Below are 23962 nucleotides of genomic sequence, written 5' to 3' on the forward strand. Positions count from 1 at the left end.
AATCGTTTGCGTAATGTAGAAACGCAGCGATTTATCCGACGTCCAAAAGGGGATTATTGGGTCCATGATTATTGGGTTTCGGGCCAAAGGTGGAAGAATTTCGGAAACTGCTAATTTTGTGAACTGTTCGCGTGCCGCCGTGGTAAAAGTATACCGTTCATGGCAAAATGGCACTATCCAAAGTCAGTGGCGTGGCACATGTAGTGCACCACGGGCTATAGATGACAGAGACGAACGAAGGCTAAGAAGATGCGTTCGGGAAAATATATGTGCAACTGTTGAGCAACTGACCGCCCATATGAAAAAAGGACTACCAAGAGTGTATCCTCAACAGCGGCTCAGCAAAAATTGCTGCGCATGGGCCTCCACAGCAGAAGCCTGGTTAACGCTTTTGACATGTGGTCACATTAATGTGACTGGACTGTGTATAATAAAATATTGCTTAGTCCACGAACATTTTTTCCCTCCGAGCTTGAATAGCACAGTTAAATTTCAAATTTTTAATCCACAATGGAGATATTACAAAAATACTGAAATTTGATTTTTAAACAGTATCAGTCATTACATCAGGCAAAATCTGCTAACTCTTAAAATACTTTCTTTCACTGCTTATACAGGTAGGAATGAATGCTTACAAGTGATACTCCGCTTTTAAATTTCAGTAATTATGATTAAAATATTTGACATATAAAGACAATTCGTTCAAATGATGATGTTAAGGAACTAAAAAATTAAACACATATCAATTATGAAAGAACTGCAGTTAACAAAAAATGCATAAAGAGCAAAGACATAAAACTGAACTGAGTAAATAATTACAAAGTTTATGGTATATAAGCATATGGCAATAAATCAATAAATCATGTGGCAGAATAGAACTAAGCGCTATCCAAAATTCTAAAACAAGTAAACTAATCATAAGTTTGTGTTCTACATTTCAACCTTCCAAATGCTACTAATCTGAGAATCATAGTAAAGGGGTATTATTTTTTTTCTTTGAACAACACTGTGAAACCAGTCTCATTTTAAAAATGCAACAAGAAAAGAGCATTGTGAAATTCAAAACAAATGTTCAGATACATAATTTTTGTGTCTTTGAAGTTTTTTTCTAAGAACTTTGGGAAATAAATTTTATTGCAAACAAATAATTTTTAAAAATTTACTTGTTTATAGCATCTCTTTAATACAAAGACGAATTGTGAAGAACGGTTTGTATCCATTTTTTCAAAAAACAACGATTGGGTAACCATCTGTGGTGATTTGAGGATTTTTAAGTTTTGACAAATCAATAAAGTAGAAAAATTTGTTCACTGAAAGTTATTACTCTTTGAAGATAGGCTTTGCTGGGAAAAAACGGTTCCAGTCCATGCGTAGACAAATCGAAAAAAATCATAGTAAAAAAGACGACTGGACCTGAGAGAAAATAATTTTTGGAGTGAAATAAGGTTCTTGTCCAACCCGATTTTAAATTTTTATTTTCTCTCGACATCAAAATTTGGATTTTGTTTAAATTTCTCAGAAATATAAATAAATTATAGTGATATTCATGTATACTTTAATTTTACGATTTCAACAGTATGTTAACTCCTGAACAAATCTCAAATCTTAAAATTAGAACTAAAGAATGAGCTCTCATGGACAATTACTGTTTTTCTCTCATGTTCTTAACGTGTGTTCTATAATCAAATATTAAATAGAAATTTTACTGTCATTAAAATTTTTTCGGAAATTTATTAGAGGCCATTCTCGCTCCTTCAATTCAAGTATGAAATTACATGCTTTTAAAGGAAAAAGTGGTTCAATAAAAATAGCCTGTAAGAACTAGCAATGTGTACCAGATAATGTAGCAGAGGGAAACTTATAATACCAAAACTTAAAGGGAAACTTATTTACCAAAAATAATGCGTACCAGATGGAAACTTATTTACAAATGCCATGCAACTTGCTAAAAATGTACATATCCTTAAAAGCTATTCCTTACGGTCAGATATCAAATTGCGTTGGATAAAGGTCAAATATTCAATTCAATTATTGACCAAGAATAGTAAACAATATGCGACAATCTATATCAGAAAATGCATTTCTTCTAGTCATAATTAAATAAACGTATGTATTTTGCAGCTTTCAAATTATAATTTTCACTTATAAGATCTAAAATCATTCAAGAACTAGTAAGGGCCTAAAATATTTTTGAGATTTTCAAGGAATATATATATATGCAGGTATAGGACAAAATAATAGGAACACCTGCGCATAGTGGTACTATGTACAGGTCAGAGTTGACTAAAAATGTAATCGATTAAATTTTTGATTACAGTAATCAATTACTTGTAATCATGATTACAATTTTCAAAAATTTTGATTACAGCTGTAATCATGATTACAATATTGATTACAGTAATCAATTACTTGTAATCGTGATTACAAAGTTTGATTACAGCTGTAATCATGATTACATAGTCGATTACAGTAATCAATTACTTGTAATCATGATTACAACTTTCAAAAAATTTTGATTACAGCTGTAATCATGATTACAATTTTGATTAAGTAATCAATTACTTGTAATCATGATTCCAAGTAATTGCGATTACAAGTAGTGACAACAAAAACGATTACGAGTAATTATGATTACAAGTAATCAAAATATATGATTACATGTAATCGTGATTACATGCAATTTGATTACAAGTAATTATGATTACATGTAATCTAAATACACGATTAGAAGACTATTATATTCTTATAAATGATTATATTTTACAGTAGATAGTAGAATGTATTTTATAATGATACATTTTGCGCGTATTAACATGTACTGCATTTTATACGTATTTGTATACGTACAAATGAATGTAACTAAAATGCATGTACATATGATTTTATCTAGTGCATATGTTCAGACATTTTAGTTTCGCACACATGTACATACACTTATATTGTAGGTATAAAATATATGTACGTATGTATATAGATAATAATTACGTATGTAGGTGCAAACAATGTAGACATGTACATTTAAACACAATGAATATATGCATTTTATGCAAATATTTGTGTAGGTAAAATGAATATCTATGCTCATGTACGCATGTATATACAAGTACTTGTGTTTGTACGAACATACATACATTGTCTGTACAATGTATGTCCCATGCATGCATGTGCAATTTATTTATGAACAGTATAATATATATATGCATGTACAATGTAGGTATATCTGTAGGATGTACAATATATGTATGTATACATGAACATGATATACATGTCCAGTGTATTTATGTACATATACATAATATGTTCATGATCAATGTATGTATCCAAATACGCATAATACATTTGTGTTCGATTGGACGTACATTGGGCGTATTTATATTTTACATATATTCATACATGCATTCGACACGCATAACGTACGTACATATACACATTTGAGATGCATATATTGTACAGATGTATATACATATAGCGTACAGATGTATATTCATATAATGTACATATGATGAAATGAACATATAATGTTCATATAATGTACATATTTGCGCACATATACAGTACATATGTGCATAAATGTATTGGGCATAATTCTTTCGTACAAATTTTACATGTGCACATGCATGCTATCCCTATCTATGCATATGGTGCAATGTATATATGTCCAATGAATGTATCCACACAGGTACAATACACGTATGTTCTATGTATGCATATCCATATGTACTATATATGCACGTACAATACATGAATGTATGTACATACATTGTACATGCGTACATAAGTTACACGAATACATATGTGCATTACATTTATGTCTAAATATGTGTACAATGCAATAAATAAAACGCATGTAAGTTAACTTTTAATGACTCAAGCAAGTTAAATGACAAAATCAAACGATATTTAAATTTAATTTTCAGCTTTAATCGTTCTGTATCATTTTGAAATTCTCTGAATAAAAAATAATTTTCAGGTATTTTCCTGAAATGTTTGACAATACAGATTTATTTTTTTAATAGCATAATGCATGATTCATAGAAATTTTTTAAATGGTAAGAAAAACGGTAAATGTTATGTGTGGAATTAATATTTAGAAATTCAAAATAAAATTATCGTTTGCTTTCTAAAAAATATGAGGTCGAGTTTCATATGCCTTAGAATAAATTTTAAAACAAATTTTAATAACTTTACTCATATAAATTTTTTTGATGTATGCACAATGTATGTGCATATTGTAATTACATATATTTAAATGTACGCATGTATTTGTACATTACTTGTAATTATGTACATGTATACGTTGTATGTACATGCGTACATTGTGCATATAACTATTTGTTTGTACATCCATGCATTACATGCTCATAAGTATTAACAAAGTATGTAGTTATACAAGTACATACGTAAGTTGTACATAAGTACATACTTTGCGTGCACATATATCGATGTACATGTAAATATGCATGTATACATGTACGCATTTTATTTACGCAACTATGTGCATATATTGCACCTTTAAATAACATTCTTATATATTGTACGTAAATACGTTCAGTTTTATATGCATAAGTACATTGTATATACGTGCTATTATTCTAAATTTATACAATATATGTACTTAAGTACATAAACGCATGCAAGCGCATAAACATTATTTTCATATACGTTCGTACATGCATTGCCTATGTATACAAAGATACAAAACATTGCCTTTTTGTACAAACTAACATGTATCATAAATGCATAATTATATGTACTAAGCATATGCGCATTGCATTAAGTATATTACAATATAATTATGAATATTGTACGTACAAACAACGTTTGCGCATACATTGAATGTATAGGAATCGTAAATTGTACGTTCATGCGTGCGTACATTCTATGTACATAAAAATATGTAAACACATGAATACTTACATAAAAAATTTGACTATAGTATACAATCGTAATAACTTGTAATCGTATAGTTTGATTACAAGTAATCACAATTACATGTAATCAAATTACATGTAATCATGATTACATGTACTCATATATTTTGTTTACTTGTAATCATAATTACTCGTAATCGTTTTTGTTGTGATTACTTGTAATCGCAATTACTTGGAATCATGATTACAAGTAATTGATTACTGTAATCAAAATTGTAATCATGATTACAGCTGTAATCAAAATTTTTTGAAAGTTGTAATCGCGATTACAAGTAATTGATTATTTGTAATCGTGATTACAAGTAATTGATTACATAGCTGTAATTATCTGTAATCAATTACAGTTGTAATCGATTACTGTAATCAACGGCCAACTCTGGTACAGGTGTTCCTATTATTTTGTCCTATACCTGTATTTGTGCATCTGAAAAATTTGTTGCAGTTTGCTTATGCTCCATATGGTCATAAGCACGATTACATCATTTGCCGGTATCCAATTATGATGAAACCTTGTGTTTATTTTGTTCATAGTTATCCCTGTAAAATGTATTACTGTAAACCTATAAAATTTATAAACAGATTTAATTGAAAGAAAATATAAATAGTTGTAAAAATGTAAAAAAAATCGCCATACTTTTTTTCAGGCCCATTATACTTAATTAATTTAGGTAATAAGTTCTACTGATATTATGGCTAATGTGATAGTTTTATTGCAGATACTGTTAAAAGAGATTTTTTTGCAGCTTCTCATAATAATCATAAAAAAACGAAAAAGAAAATTGCTTGATTATGATAAAATTTGACTAGCATAAGTAGGTCTTAAGTATTATCTGGCGTCAGGCCGAACCGAAACTGAATATCCTTAATTTTTGTTTTTACAGGAGGAAATACAAAAAACGTGTTTTGCTTAATATAATAACGTGAAGGACAACAAATAATAATAGTATATTTATCTTAATTTTATTACTTTTGACATATGTTTTTCCTTCTTGCGCATTGTTTTCTAGGATTCATCAGGGTAGCAGTATAGTACTGATGGATTGATTAGAATGTAAAAAAAAAATTTTCATTAGAATTTTTAACATATCTTGGATATTTTGATTTCAAATATCCAATCAGTTTTTCTTTTCCAGTTTCAATTTCTTCAATTCCATTTTTAGTCAATTTTTTGTCGAAATGCGTATTGTCAAAAACATTATATGTAACTGGGGTCGCACAAATGCTATGAAAAACTTCTCGGGAGACTACGGCGCATCATCAGGATTAAAATTGCATTGGAACCCATGCGCAATAATGTCGTCAGACGCTACTAGGGATGTTTCCCTATTTTATACTGTTTCCATGTAAGCTTCTGAACAGGTCATAATTAGGAAGCACATCCAGCCACGTACGAAGAGATTTCCGGGAATTGTGAATAGATTGGGAACATGAAATAGTAATCCTGAGGATAATCCTAACTCCCCTAAAAGTTTATTGCAATATTTACGCTAACCGTGAAATACATAAAACGTTCTTCAAATTTTACATTTCGCCCAAAACCAAAAGATTAAAAATGACTAAGAAAATCTGTAGTTTTAGAAATAAAACTAATTTCAGATTTGAAATGCCCTCACTCGAATTCAACAGGATCAAATATTTGTATAAATGCAGCAACAAAATTGTTCAATAGTGCTATTTTCTTTTTTTTCACCCCAAGCCAAAAAAAACAGGTATTCAGTAAGTATTTATACTTATGATTTTATATAGACCCCTATGGAAACATTCACTCTTCGTCTCTGTCAAATTTTCTACGCTTATACAAATTGTTTTCAGTATGTAAAAAACATATATGTTATTTTCTACTGCGTAATTTTTTTGCATTTAATTATAAATTTGTGAATTTATTTTTCGTTGTGTGTACATCGTATAAACAGATGTTCTTCTCTATATAACTAAAATTATTTCACAGCATCGAATTCTACATAACAAATGCTTTCATTATTTGTTAATTTTGAGGAAATATAAATTTTTTTCCGTCTTTTCCACATTGTTTTTTTAAGTAACATGCTACTAGATAAGACGCCTAGAAATACATTTACTCATGATAAATCCTTATAAATAAAAGATAAATCCCAAAGCTTTCGAATTCAGAAAGTATCTGTGAAGTATCAGATGTCCTGCTAATCCATCACAGCGCTACTTTTAATCTCATTCCAATTTCACGATAACATGATTCATGTGAAGCCATCTGTTCTCTATACTGAACTTTCTAATACTATCTTACTAATGTTATTGTCACTTAAACTACGTTCGATAAATCTCAAAAGTTCAGATAAAAAATATTTACGCAAAACAAACAAATATCAATTGTTAAATAGGAGAACTTAATAGATGTTTCCAAGTTTTAAAAAATAATAGTTTTAAGCTCATTTTAATATTTAATATAGGACAGATGTAGGAAATATATAGGTACCAAAGATATAGGTAAACGAAAGTGCTAAATACATACGCTTCAATAAATTGCAGTAAAGGTGACGAATCAAGGGCTCCTTGATTTGGTTATTGTCTTCGTTAAGTTGAGCTAAAACCTCGTTTCTGGAAATTTTTTGCTGACTTTGACTTCAATGACGGGTTACCCTAATTTTTGATTACCGTCATGTGATTGTTTCTTGGTTTCTTCTCAAATCTCTAAATATAAGAGGGATCCTCGATTGTAAATTATCTCCTAAATCACATAAATTTTCGTTTAATTATTAAGATTTAAGAAACACGGGAAAGAAAATGTAGTCTAATTAACATGTAAAAAATGTGTTAGACTTTCTATTTCAACCAACAAGCAATCAACAAACAATCTAACAACTTAATTAACACCAGGTAGCCTAAAGGTAGTCATTTTGACTTCTTTTCAAATGCTTTTTCATTTGCAAAAAGTTTACAAATAATAATACATAAATTAATATTTTCTTTCCAAGTTAAGTAAATTTTTTTATTGTTAAGATTTAATAATAACTTGTTATATACTGCAAATAATGTAAAAAATATTAAAAATTAATTAAGCAAATTTCTTTACACATTAGTTATTCTTTCACAATGCAGTCATTTTGACTGCTTTTGTGCAATCGATACTAAGTTTCAGTCTTTCTAGTGTTAAGAATCTTATCAATTTTTTGTATTGCAATACAAAATAACTAAATAACAAAAGATAGCTTTTTTTTAAAAAAAAAAGAGCAGTTTGGAATACAGTCCTTTATTCGATTATGTTTACCTAAGATTTAGAAATGCAAAAGAACTGAATACACTATACCTGAATGCATAAAATAAACTTTTGTTTGATTATTCGGAATCTACAAACACGAGAACGAAATTATAATCTGAATAATCTTTAAAGGAAGATGAGTCTGAGGATATACTTCTGCCGACAAACATTGTAAATCTAACAATGGCATTGTGTCGTTATTTTTAGAAATCTTTCTGAAACATTTCTGAAATCAATAGTCTGTCTCTAGAAGCATCACATCACCCCTAGAAAAATAATGATTTTTAAGTTAAGTATAGGAATATACACTAATGCATATGTATTTTTATTTAGAATTTATGTATTAATGATTTGGGTATTTTCATTTGTGACATATTTGGTTTATATATGTAGACTAAATATAGTTAAATATATAATTTTGAAAAAAACTAACCAAACAAAATTATCAAAACACCCACAATCGTTTAAAAATTACGCAAATTATTATATTTTACATTGTCAACAGATATTTTACCAATGTTAATGATTAGAAAAATACATCGTCTTCAATCGCGTCCATTAATTAGCTTAAAAATTAAAAAAAAATATTGAAAAATTTAAAAAATGCACATAAAAAACGCATTGGACTATTTCAAAATTTAAAAATGCAGAGCTACACTGAGGAAAAAAATGGACAAAACTTCCAGAATAGGGTCAAAATTTACTTGCTCTATGGAAGCACCAAAATGCTCAGTAATTTTTTAACAAAGTGCTTTGGTAATTATTTTGGCAAAATTAACAATAAATTGTGGTTTTTTATGCAATAAAATTTAGTTACTGTTGTAAATTTCAGTAATTTTATCATGATGCCTTAGAACATGGAACAAAAACTTTTTTTCAGCCTATTTTAAGTTTCGTATTTGTTACTAAGCGTGGGTCAAAAAGCTCTATAAGTTTGTCAACTGGAATTTTAATAAAAACAACTTTTGAGTTTACTATTTTTTTACTTAATATAGAGCAATAAGCTCTATGATTTTGTTAACCGGAATTTTAATAAAAAACATATTTAATAAAAAACAACTTTCACGTTTGCTTATCGAGAAACAAAAATACACGTATCGAATTATTTTTTCTCCATATTGTAAAAATATGATTACCATTGAAAATCATATAATTAAAATTAAATATATGGTAGTTACTAACAACTTCACCTGTCCTTGACTTTGAAATTTATATATTTGAAACAGTACAAAATGTATATTACGTAGGATCTGAAATAAGTTACAACACAGAATTTGAAGTTAAAAAAAAAGCGAATACTGCACCCAAAGATATTTAAAGGGCTTTAAATCCTTCAGTAGAGCAACATGTGATAAAAAAGAGAAACAAATCTACTACCTCACAAAACTATTATATTTTCAGTCGTGACCTATACATCCGTAATCTGAAAAAATAAAGAATGGGTAAATATTACCATTTGTGAATTAAAATTTTCGTGACCTTTTCCTGGAATAAAAGAGGGCAATTTCTACGATAAAAGAACAAGTACAAAAATTTACGAATTTTATCAGAACATTGCTGCAATAAATTTCTTAAATTAAACAAAATAAGATATGAAGGGCATATTTGCCGTTTAGATACACGAGGGCATATTTGCCAACACAGAGAACATTTAGAGGATATGTTTGCCAATACGTGAAAGTTACAAGGACAGATCAATTGGTAGTGGAACTGGAGAGCATCCAAAATGTTGATGACTGGGTTACATCAATGCAGATTTCAAAATTATTATACACTGAACTGGTAATATATGGCGATAACGAAAACTGAATAGCGAAATGTTCTGGAAAAAAGACCAACCCCCATTCCCGGATGTAGTGCTAATGATGAGGATACATAGTGGAAAGAATTCTAGTAAGATTACAGTATTACATGGTAATGACATTTCTATTAGAATAAATAATAATTCTGGGAACAAACTATTTGGTATTTATAAACCAATCCTTTGTTAATTTTTCCATTCATATGGTAATGGCTCAATGGAAAATTCAGGTGCTGGAATATGAAAAAAATGATACTGAAAAATTCTTCTTTTTTAATTTAAAATTTTTACCTGAATATTTCAAATTGACTGGTTATGGATCTTTTAACTCTACCATATTGATTAGTTTTTCCAAACCAATAAATTTCGTATATCTCAACATAGGAAAATATTTAGTGACTATCTTTGAATGCCTTTGGTTATGAAAAGAATTGTTTAGTGGATTTTGCAACAAAAAATCGGCAAATATTGTAAAAATCTATTTCTTACAGCAAACTAAAAATGCAAAGATTACGATTTACGAAATTATTTCAGATTTTGCTATCTGCTTGCTTGAAGACAAAAATAAAAACCAAAGGATAATGTCGATGTGTTTTTAAATGTGAACACAGCCACGATTGCCTATTTACGAAAAGAGCCACAGCTCAAAATATGCGCTTGCGAAAATAGACAAAGCAAAATTGCGTGTTTAAGAAAATAGACACAGCAAAAAAATGCGTCTTCTCTGTTTTTAAACAAAATTTAACAAATAAACGAGGAATTACGTGCTTACTTCTCCGTACATAATCGTTATGGGGAAAATATTACAGATTCGGTGGTATTGCAAATGTAACTTTTCAGACGATGTCTACGCATTCAGAAGTTCAAATGATATAGTAAATTTTAAGACTTTAAATTCTTACCGCATATATTTACTTACTTAAAGCTGTATCTATTTTTTGAACTTGAAATTTCTAGCTGTATCCTTTTTTAAAAAATAAAAAAAGGCAAAAGCAACAAGCTTTTCAGCAGCATTTTAAGCTGTGTGCGTCTTCTTAAACACGCATTTCGAGCTTGTCCATTTTCGTAAACGCGCATTTCGAGCTGCGTGTATATTCGCAAACATGCATTTCGAGCTATGCCCAGATATGAAAACTCATGATCGATAATCTTTGTTCCACTGGATAAACTCTACTGCTGATTTGCTAAATTACTGCTAATTTAAGGCTGAAATGTCACTTAGAATTTTAACACACAAGTCTTTTTAATGTAACTCAAATAAATGTAAACGTTAAGCTCATATGCTTTATTTACTGAAGAAAAAGGAAAAAGAAACGTTTAATTAAAGTTTCCATTAAACTTTATATAATTTAAGTTAAAACAATCTGTGAGGCATCCTTTATCATGAAGTCTCATGCCAGATAAGCGACACGTAAATAAGCTTAATGAAAGATCAATACACCTTTTGTAGTAATTTGTGAAAGCAATTAAGGAAGTGCATTGAGTATATTTATCTTAATTCAATGAAAATTTCCTAAATCGAAAGACAGAAATCACCATTAATCTTGCAATTAAGATCAAAGATTTCGTACAATTTTATTAAACCAGATTCCTAGTGTAACGTTGAAAGCAATCACACATATTTACTGTTAATAAACATTTAAATTTATATGGACCTCAAAAGGACTTAAGTCTCAATAGATTTTAAACAATCACAAATGGTAATAGAAATCTATTTAGATGTAATTAGATTAAATGTTCATAAAGAATCATTTAAAATTATTCTACAGTTAAATAATACATCCTTTTCTCAAAAGATACATTTCAGTAATTTTTATTATTTAATTATGCGTAGATAACGTTTTCAAAGTATAAAGACATATTAAACCTATTTAAATCCTTTAACGTTATAAGGTGTTTGTCAAAACTGATTTCATACTTTTTAAAATAATTTTTATACATTTAAACTATTATTAAGAATATAATGCATACCGTAAACCGGGGCGAGTCTACCCATCCAGGGGCGAGTCTACCCATTTTAGTTTTATTTAATTTTCACTATTTTGAATTGCAAATAAAAAAAAATTTACCGACGGAGGACTTAGTTCAGACTCTAAGGAAGATGGCGCTGTAGTAGTTTGATCCGTTTTTATTTATTTGGTGTCTTTTTAACCGACCTGTTCAAACGTCTCTTGAGAGATTTGTATTGAAAATCAGCAAACTTTTAGTTGGTGCTCCGTAAGTATATTATTATTATTACTATTTTCACTTTGGTTAAGTGATAAACTTATCTAAGACTAAGATTACATTAATTTCATATGGAAAAAAACAAAAAGAATGTAAGTTTTGCTGTTGTAAACAAAAAGCCAGAATTCGCGGGGCGAGTCTACCCATTGGTATTTAGTTTTAATAAAGCATAATAATATAATTTAGAACTTTGTTTATATTAAAATTAAGTCATTTTAAATGAATTTGAGTATATTATTTTAATTCTGCATTGATAAATTTATCATTAATAAGAAAATTTATAGGTTAAATATAAATGTAAATATAAAATATGTTTATTTTACCTATTTTTTCAATTTTTATATTACAAAATTAACTTTTTTTATTTAATGCAAGTTAAATAAATTATTATTTATTATTACAGATGGTTCGAAATTATATTCGCAAAATAAAATGGATTTAAATGTTACAAAAAATGCCACCTGAATTTCGATTTTGTTAATAATCCTTAATTATTATTATTTATTAATTATTTAATTGTAAATTTATATTAATTTTAATTTATTTTTATCAGCAATAATCAGAAAAAAATGTTATTTTATAATGTTAATGATTATAAAAACAAAACTGTGATCAAAATGTGATAATAGATCAAATACTCAATTTGTGTTATTTTATGAATAAAAAAATGGAATATATAATAAAGTTATGAATTTTACTTCATAAATATCCTATATAGTAACTAAAATAACAATTTAATAGTAAAATTTGATTATTTACAATGTTAACATTCATTTTAGTAGAATGGGTAGACTCGCCCCATACGAGAGATTTGTCAGCAGTTCTATAAAAATATACAGTAACAGCGTAACTGTTAATATTTTCTAAAATCGATTTCACAGCTTTAAAGAGGGATAAATAGCGATTCCGAAACACCTATTAAAAGCCTTTTTTCTTTAATATTTACAAAAGTTTGACCACTTGAAAGTTGACAAACTGAAAAAATGGGTAGACTCGCCCCGGTTTACGGTAATGATTTTAAGATTATTTTTTATTTTGTTATATTTCAAAAACAACTTAATTAATAATTAGGAAATTAATTTCCAAGACAAAATTAGAGTGATTTTCAATGCAATATAAATGAGAAACGTTTATTTTTAAGCTTAAATATAATAGTTTAACTATTTATATTTGCGACAAATAAAATCAAATAATACAGAAACTAAACCAAGTATTATTGGTGCGCAGAAGTTTAATATTTTTTCTAAAGATGAGAAAAAAAATGTTTTTAACAATGAAAATCTTAAGAATTTCCAAAGGGAACATGTAAAATGAATATTATTACGACTCTTATTTTTAATCGAAGCAATATAAATGAGATATAATGAGGATTATAATCGAAATTTTTGATAGTAATAGAAAAAAAATACAATAAATACTGCGAAAGAAGTTAGAAAATGATTAAAACTCGTATGGCCATCCCGTACAGTGCTTGAGTACTCTATAGTTAACCGTAATGTGGTCGGATCTTGTGGAAATTTGGTCGATTGCAAAATTAGTCTCGTACAAAAAAAGATATGCATAGGTAAGTTGGGTATATCTTGGTGAATTAGGAAGCACTTACACCGTAAAAAATTCCCGATCAGATTACAGTAAAGTGTGGCTGCACTTAGGATACAGGTACTTTTTTCTACAAAATTTAGCGGAACAAAAAATCTGATCCACCATGTTATTTTTAGACAGTAATATTTAGACTGTAAAATCGTTGAAGCACTATACTTAAATATATTTTACTGTTAAAATTACGGTATAAGACTTGATTGACTTGATTGGAAAAAAATTGACTTTAAAGATGATGCATGCAGGGTGCCTGTACTGTTCGCTTTAATTTGATTTCGAATTTTTTACAGTGTACGCAAGACATTGCAAAGTTATTAACTTTCAGCTGTCTCATAATATAATTTAAAAAATATATAACCATTTGCTTTCAACATTATGGAACTTTGATATATTTAAGCATTAGAGAGAGAATTTTTTTAATTAAAATTCAAAGGTTTTAGTAAAAAGCCTTGAAATATAATGTAATTTGTAACACTAGTCGTAAATAAGAGTTTAAGCATGTCAAATATGAATCGAAAACTAAATTTAAAAAAAAGAGCTAAATTAACTGTAGTTTGCTAAAATTTAATTTGTATATCAACTCAAATTAACTAGTCATAATAAAAATTGAACTATGTGATATTTTATTTTAAAATCTTAAATTAAAAATATTTAAATAAAATTAGTCTTAAAACAAAATTATAGAGATTCAGATAAAAGCATATCCAGCAACAGTCAAGCAAATAACTTTTTTAAAATCTTAATACCTTTTATATCGCGTTATTATCTGAACTCCTCATTGAAGATAAAATGATAGACTGTTTTATGCATCAAAATCTGTGTGCAAATAGATTCGCCTTGAAATAAATATTTTATGTTAAACTAAAATTTATTTTTTATTTTTAAACTATAAAAAAAAGTGTTCCAGGAAGAAACAAACGACTTAATTTCGCTAACGTAATATCGTTTAATGGAATTTCATTTCATTTTATTGATTCTGACACCTTATAAAACTTAAAACATTTTTCTTCAAGGAAAAGAAATCTGAGTTTCTCGAAACTTAGAAATGTTGCACAGAACATATATTTTTTTTTAAAAAAAAAGAAGAAAGGGAAAGCGGGGAAAAAAAGCAGAAAATACATTTTGGGGCATGGAGGCATTAATCAAATGAAATTTCTAAGGAATAAAAAATATTTTAAAGCAATAGTATCATAAATAATAAATATATGATTGAGAAGTAATAGTGCCATAGAAATTTCTTATGGCATTACGTTTAGGTAAACTTTCTTTTATTTTAAAAAATATGATTTTATTAAATTCTTTATTTATAAAAAAATCTAATATCATCGAAATATTTATTACCAAATAGTAAAGTTAACTATCTATATTTAAGGATCAAACTCCTCCTCATATGTGCAAATAGAATCGCTTTTAATTGAAATAAATATTTTACGTTTTCTGATATATAAGGTTCATTTTTAAACTTAAACAAAAATTGTTCCATGCAGAAACAAAAAACTTAAATTCGCTAACACAAAATCGCTTAATGGAATGAAATTCCATTAAACGAGAATCAAGAATAACACTGTTTTAGTATTCCTCCAGAATCTTGTTAGTGCATAATTTTTTTTTTCAAAATACCGGCAAAAATGCACTTTTCTCCAAATAAAAATGGGTTTTTGAAATTATTATTATTTATTAACTTTAGACATAATTAAACAAAAATGGAATAAAGAAAGACAATATTTTGTTGAATTACGTGGATATTGACGAGGATATTCGTTTTAGAACAAGTAATACTAAATATCAAATCAGATAGTTAAAGCAATTTTCAAAGAATTTGAGTCATTTATTTGCACGAAGTATTAACGGAAAAAAATTTAATAACATGAAAAAATACGATTCTCTATAAAATAAGGAAGGTTACCCATTGGCAAAATGGTCGCTCTCCATTTTTTTTTACTTTGGAAAAGAAACTTTATTGTGTTTTCATCTTGGACATCTTTAACTGTTAATCCTGAACTGCTGGATACACAATTTTGAGGACATATTTAAATGCAGATCAGACACATTCTGTGGAAATTCTTTTGATGACTGAATAGACATTGAATCGAGATCAATATTAACATTTTCGGATTGGTGCAATGGTATTTGATGGAGATTGCAAGCTGCATCAGACATTCGTTTCTGAGTTCATACATGAAATACGAGCTGAAAGCTAGGCTTTTTTCATTTTTACATGAATAGTGAATGAATCATTTATATTGCGTGGAAGTTAGTCTACGGTCTCTTGCAAACTATTGGGTACGTTGACAATGGATCCTTTTATCCCTAATTGGTGAACGACACCCAGTTCTCGTATTTGAATGAAAGGGGTTCGGAGAGTCACCACTCGCTCTTCATTAGGGTTCAATTCTCTCAAACACTTTGGTACTTTTATGAGGAACTGACTTCATGCTTGCGTTTGCGAACGGAATCCTTCCATTTTTCCGTTTGCGTGTAACGCTTAAGGTATTCCCGTCTACGTTCTTTGGCTTTGGTTCTTTAAAATTATGCAAACATGTGTTTACCTCACAATTTAAAATTTTTTCGATTAGTATTAAATAAAATGATTAAAAATAATAAAATTTATTTTTTTTTCCTGGAATTATGTTTGGATAAATGAGTTATAAAATTGTGTGAAAAATTTTTCAATACGCTTTAAAATTTCTCGAGTTATGAAGAAATTCGCAAAAAATAAAATTAACGTTACGGAACCCAAACTTTAGACTGTTCCTGTTTATACTGTATCCATCAAAAAAGTATGTTTATGCGTTTATGCGTTTTTGTATTATTTTCTCCGCGCTGTGTATAACGCAATTGTCTACCTCACAATTTGATTTGAGAAAATTTGATTACTTGCAAATTATTTTCAACTTTCAATATTTGCTATATTCCTAAGACTGGTTACACAATTTAAAACATTTTACACTTCTGCTTAAGCTATGGTTACTTAAAGTTTATTTATTCCTGTTTTCCTTAATATTAATTTTTATTACCTAAAATACCATAATATCATCCAGAATTATATTTCTTTTATAAAAAGGTGCCTTTTAATAGTTTGAAATACAAAAAAGTATCGAAAAAATAAACTGATTTAGTGTAAGTAGAAATAATCAATACAGAGAATTGTTTTTAAAGATATCTTTGTTGATTATAAATATTTCAAATGTATAAAATTGGAATGACAAATTATTGAAATGCATTATTTATGAAAGAAACACTTGGTTAGAAGTTAAAATGCATAACACTTGTTTTCCTCTCTGAATTGACTTTATTTCTAAAAAATAACACCTTTTATTCTCTGAAAGAAATATTTCAAGTTTTTACTCGTATAAATCATATAATCTAATTGAATTTATGCTTATTTTTGTCAATTCTTATTTAAGATAAACTGAATGCATTGTTGTTTCATGTAAATTTCATTTTCTCCTATTCCATATGCATATGAATAAATGTGGATGTTTTATGCATGAGTTCCACCATTGGAAGCTTTTAAACGGAAAAGGGTTTGGCTAGCAATAAATATCATCTTTTTGGGATAAAAACCTTTTAATGAAGAATTATTGATATACACGAATTCGACATGTTTCCTTCTCTGAAATTGTTTAAATAAAAAGCAATCCTTTTATTCTTAGATACAAAAAACTTTAAGTATCTCTTAGTATTAATCACGTAATCTAATTGAATTTATGCTTATTTTTACTTATTACTATTTAAGATTAACCGAATATTTTGTTTTCCTTCTGTAAGTTTCTTTTTCCCGTATTTTATCGTGTATATAAATATATAAAGATAGATATGTATGAATAATTTATATCTGCTACGACTAAGCTCTATTTTTTAAAAAAAAGGTTCGTCTAGCAATAATTGTGTTTCCTTCTTTTCTTAAATTTAAATAGCAATTGAAAAATTCGAATAATATAAAAAGCGACGATTCACGTATTTCTATTACCTATTGAAAGCTCATTGGGTATTTTGAAACCAAAATCGAAGTCTGGAGATCTATATATACGCAAATACTTATCAGAAATTTCTATAGCTTCATGTCTTTCGGTCTTTTTACTCTGTTCTTTTTCCTCCTCGGTTCTTTTGTTCCTCGTGCCTTTTTCATCCAAAGATGAAGAATACATTCTCTAATGTCCATATTATTTTTTGCTTACAAAATGTATCTGATAAAGAAGAAGAGAGGGGTAAATATATGAGTGAGGGAATGAGAGACATACAAGGACTAAGTTTTTTCAAGAATGGCACATATCTCAGTGACATTCATTCTCCTACTGCGTATTCCTCAGCATCTTTACTAAAAGAACTTGAAATGATACTTCCAAAAGACGCATTACAATTGATATTGCTGATCATGGAGCTTATGCACATGATTTTTGCCTCAAATTGAAACATTCATTTCGAATTGTTCTAAAAATTTTAAAGTGACAACGGGGAGAATGGAAAAGCAACGAAAAAATTCAGAAAACCAATGATATTCAGGTGAATGATAAGTGTCTTTTTACCACACCAAATGTTTTTTGATACGTGATGATTTGCGAATCTTTACAACCCTACTCTACTTTCAATGGTGTTAACACAAAAGTCCGTGAAACCAAGTGAGGGTCCTTCAAGAATTAAATCTGTGAAATCTCTGTTGACTTTGTCCGAGCTTTGTTTGATATTGAAACGTCCGTAATGTCATTAAAATACAATTGGCACATGTAGATCACAAGTTCAACCTTTTAGATAGAATAATGTCCAAAGACCAATGTGCGGAACAAGGTAACGATATCGACTCTGATGATGATTTCAAAAATCCTAAGAATGATAGAAAAAAGCAGTTATTAAATAAAAGAAAATGCAAATTCTATCATAGTTATATCAAATTTCACTAAACACAACGCTCCTGGTTTCAACACAACGTCAAAAAGTAAATCTAGGGACAAATTTTCTATTTTTTTGGTACAATTTTATGTGTTTTGGTCCACAGTTTTTAATGCATGTGAATGAGTACAAAATTTGGTCTTTAGGCTTATTCTTCTGAGGCTGGACTTATACTACCAGAGGATTAAGCTTCTGTGATAACGTTCTTTTGATTACGGAAATTCTTGGGCTGCTCCATATTATTCACCTACAAAGGACTGTCAAGCTTGATGAAATACAACAGGCTGTTCTTCCATGACAAAAAACTTCACTTCAGTTTTTCCTTTAAGCAGTTCTGAGGTTCATTTACAAAAGAAGTAAGACCAGGTGGAGTTTCTCGAAGCTTGATTAACTTTGAGGGATGATGAAATCTCCTCAAACCAAACAAAACAAGAAAATTTACTCTTGCAACGCTAAATGTGATAAACCGTACATTCACCCGAAATGGCAATCCCGAAAACAATTTTTTAGTCCATCGGAACAGTGATGAAGGTAAGACTTCAATGCCGTTGTAAACCTTAATAAACATGACTCAACAAAATTCAAGAACTGCAAAATCCTAATATGGGAACTGGACATTATGACTCAGGATGGCCTAGATTTTATAAAATAAGAAGTATATTCAACGTTCAGAATGTCTCAGCGAATCCTTAAAAAGATGACTGGCAGATCTGTGAGATAAAATTTCGACATTCCTTCAGCATGTTCACTAATAGCCTAAATTAGTAGCAAACATTTCATAAACGTTATACTGAAACATTACTTAGTGGGTTCCAGTAAAACCACAATAAAGAAATATTTTGTAAGTATTATGCTAAAAGAATTACCAAGAATTTATCTTTGGAGATAATATTCATTTCCTCAAAATCTCTTATTATATATATATATATATATATATATATATATATATATATATATATATATATATATATATATATATATATATATATATATATATATATATATATATATATATATATATATATATATATATATATATATATATATATATATCCACTCAGGAAAGAAATTTTTCTTTTGCAGTCGTAGGGCAAGCAGCATCCAGTTGAGAATTAGAGAAGTAGAATTTATTAAGTAGCGGCTTCTACTTTCAGCTATTTTTGTTCTCCTATTTTTTTACTTCCTGAATTTCAATTCGTTTTTCATTATTTTAATATTTAATTCTTTTTTGGATTGTCTTTTTAAATTATTTTATTCTGAATCTTAAATTTCAAATTGTGGCTTCTTGTTTGCGCTCACTATCAAAATCAGCTTAACTAAAATTTAAAACTTTACCACCCCTGCTCCCGAGTATAATGCGTTTAAATGCATGTAACAAAGTGATTAATTTCATAATTGTTTCTTATTTAATTATGTTTGATTATCAAGCCCCGAATTAGTAAGCAAAACAGTAGGCAGTATGCATGTCAAATGATTAAAATAAAATTGATGTTCGCAGAACATCAATTCTCATTATTTTAGTATTCCGCATTTGTTGCGACTTTTTTCAGATATTACTTATGTTTATTAGTTTTTTTAGTTGTATTTAAAGACGCTAGAATTTATTTTATTATCGGACTTGAACCTGGTTACAATACTGGTTCTGGAATTGAAAACTGGTGTGGTGGTGTGGGATGCCATCGCACAGGATCACCCCTAATATTGATCCACGGTGCCATGACAGCCGGGCGGTGCGTTCGTGATATCCTTCAACTACTTGTATTGTAACTCATGGCAGGGCTCTCAAGTGCCTATTTTCAACAGGTCAATGCTCGGTCAGACACAGTAAGGGCCTCACAGGCTTGCCTCCGCCACATTACCATCATTCACTGGCCTGTTCAATCCCTAACTTTGTCACCGACCATTTAGGAACCGATTGGAACAACAAGTGAGAAAGCCGTTTGGCGGTGCCTTTCCAGAAACCGATGAACGAGATGTAGTTGGACATTTTCAGGGATTATAAAATTATTAATAAAAACATTAAGTTTTATTTAAGAATTTTCAGGGGAATAAATTATGCATATCCAAAATTCTTCGACATATAGTATTAGATTTGCTTAATATCGTCATACATCTACATATTACATAAGAAATGCCACAAATAGAGGATCCAAGCGGCATTTCAGATAAATGAATAACATCATCTTTAAAAAAAATAATAACCGCAGGACATTATGCCAGAACACTTTCCCAATTAAAAACTTACTAATTTAATGATCAGTTTAAAAAACAAACTACGATTAAAAGCTAAATGTTTTTATACATGATAGTTAAAACACATATTCACTTCCCCGTGGAAAACGTTTCAAAATTGTGCACGACATCTCGTTTTACCAAATGACAATCCACTTAAAAAATCTACACACGTTTAAAATAAGAAAAAAGATAGCAGTTTGTCCCATAAATGCCATCCGAAGTATTGTTGAAATCTTTGTCATTGGAAATAAAAACATATATCTATGTGCAAAATTGTTATTACCAACTAATTTCTAAGTGAGGAAAGTACGAAAACACTATCGAATACAAATACAATACTAAAAATATCAAAACTTGTCTTATTAAACCTGATATCAAAACCTGTTAAATAGAGAAGAGTTGGAAAAAGATGATCAGTACTATATTAGTAGTAGTAGATAGCAGTATAGTAGTAGAAGTAGTTGATTATTTTGCACTTCTATGTACCAGTGGGAAAATGATTTGGTTTTGGTGCTTTGCATCCAACTTTCCTCACTAGTAATTCGGCATATTTCTGCTTCATTAGGCATTACCTTAAACAGTAAATTTGAACAATATTTAAAATTATTTGAAAAAGAGGTCTGAGACAACTTCATCTTACGACACGAAAAAATTATCGAAAAATAATCGCCAGATAATATTGAAAACATCTGTTGTAACTCTAACCGAAAAAGTACCGAATTAAATTCTATGGGTGACATCTGCATTACTGTAAGAAACTAATCGTAAGGAATTCAAGTACATTTTTTAAATGTGCAGACACATTTTTCTTGGCGTATTTTCCACCATATAAATATTTGTTATTTTGTTTTAATTTTTATTTCAAATTTTAATTGAAATTCATGCTTGCATTATTATTCCAAAAACAAATCCAAAAAAGAAATACCAATTCCTCATTTTATTTTACTTTACAAAAAAGTACTTAAATTTTAAATCACGCAGACATAAAGTAAATTTTTATATATTTTTCTAAAACGAAGAAAAATACATATTCATTCGTTTTTTAAGACTTTTCTCAATTCCTTTTTTGTAAAGAAAATAAAAACTAGAAGACAAGAATGTTGAAACCAAAGGAATTTTATTATTCTGAAAAAATTCTAACATCTTAACAACGAAATGTTAAAATCTGTATCTTTATACCCACCATTTTTGCTAGAAATTGTAGTTCTTAGCAATGATTTCTATAAAAGTAAAAGAAAAAAAAACCAATATGTCTGAAAGAACTATGCATTTCTTTATGATGAAAGAACGCATAAAAAGGTACTGAATTTCTTCTTCTTTGGAACATTCTTTGAATAACAACGATTTGTTTTTCGAGCCGAAATTTTATCACTATGTAAATGTGGTGATATCAATGTTTTACAAATGAAACATTTTTATCTAAGCTGTTTTTTGCTGTAAAATAACGAATCAGACTTCAAAATGCTGGAGATAAGATTTTAAGACTAAAATTTGAAAAAAAGAAGCAAAACAGTTGTAAATAAACTGTTGCCAGTTCATTGCAAAATATTTTGTGCTACGAAAATAAATAATGACGTATTTTGTTCATCATACGGGTTGTCTCAATATTACATTCGCAATTCAAAAATATGCTGGACCAGTAATATAGACTGCCTCAGTAGCAACAATGTGAATGAGATCTTTAACGTTTTCAATTGTTTATCCTATTTTTAAAATAAATGCAGGTAGATAAATTCCAATATTTCTATATAGAATCCTTAAAATCTACCATTTGGATTTCTTTTAGAAACAATTAATTACAGAATGACTGAGTTCCATTTGAAATAACGATCAAATGTATCATTTGTCTCTTTCACCTTGGAATGTTACTTCTTTCCTTTTTTTATGAAATTAAAGTTGGTCTTTAGTTACACGGTAAAATATTTCGGATCAAATTACGATTAAAAGAAATACTGGCACCCTGAGTGCCGTTAGATTTTACAGCAAAGTAAATTAGTTAAAAAAATCCATTTTTATTGTAAAATTTTACCGAATAAAAATTAAGATATTCCATAAATTTCACTGTAATATTAATTGTAAGATCGCTGAATCAATAAAATTAAATAAATGATGTTGTACAAAGTAAGGGAAAAATTTTACAGTAGAAATGGATGTTACGATAAAATTGATCTTACGAATGCTGCACTTAGGTAATCAGGTTTTTACCGTAATTTAAATCATGATTTTTTACAGTGTAGTCTTATTAAATACAGAATAATAATAATTAATATAATGAATTCAAAAAAGGAAAAGATTTATTTTTGAAAAGGATTAAAAGCGATATCTAACGCAACTGAAAACTTCATTCCTATCATTCGTAAGTGAGGTGTTTTAAGTTTTTCCTTAACAAATGTGAAAAATATCGAGATAATTTCTATTTTTAGTCCATACTAAAACAATTATTCATTTTATTACTCTTTGCAATATTTTAACATCGAAACAATCCTTTTTTGATTTATATGTAAGTTACTTATACCAGTATGTCGGCTTAATTACTGATTTTGTGACTTGTTCTAACATTGGTTCTGTTCAATTTCACGCATTATTTGTAACTAAAATAAAACTTGTAACAATGACTACAAAATTCATATAAATTTGGATTTTGAATCATTCTAAAATGCTTGAATGTTAACGTCAGACACAAAATATTTTATGCTTTGATTTGAAAATGATTGAATTGTACAAGCCTCCAGATTTTAAGAATAGCTTATACATTTATATATATTTTAAATGCCCATGCATGTGAAAAATAGCTGGGAAGATTGCGGAGCATGAAATATTTCAAAATAATATTAAGATATTGCATAATCTTTCAATAATCATGTTTTATAAATGATGGGGGAAATGTTTATTTAATATTGCCATTCTCGCTATTGTATTTTTTATAGAATCTTATATTTTTATAGTGTATTTATATATATTCCTCCACCACTTGGTTGATGATAATCTTACTATTATTTTTGTCAACTAATATTTATGAAGTACATAATTTTTATACATTGTATT

Source organism: Parasteatoda tepidariorum, chromosome 2, assembly GCF_982258835.1.
Source record: "Parasteatoda tepidariorum strain Cologne lab strain chromosome 2, Ptep-v5.0, whole genome shotgun sequence".
Classification (NCBI taxonomy): Eukaryota; Metazoa; Arthropoda; class Arachnida; order Araneae; family Theridiidae; genus Parasteatoda; species Parasteatoda tepidariorum.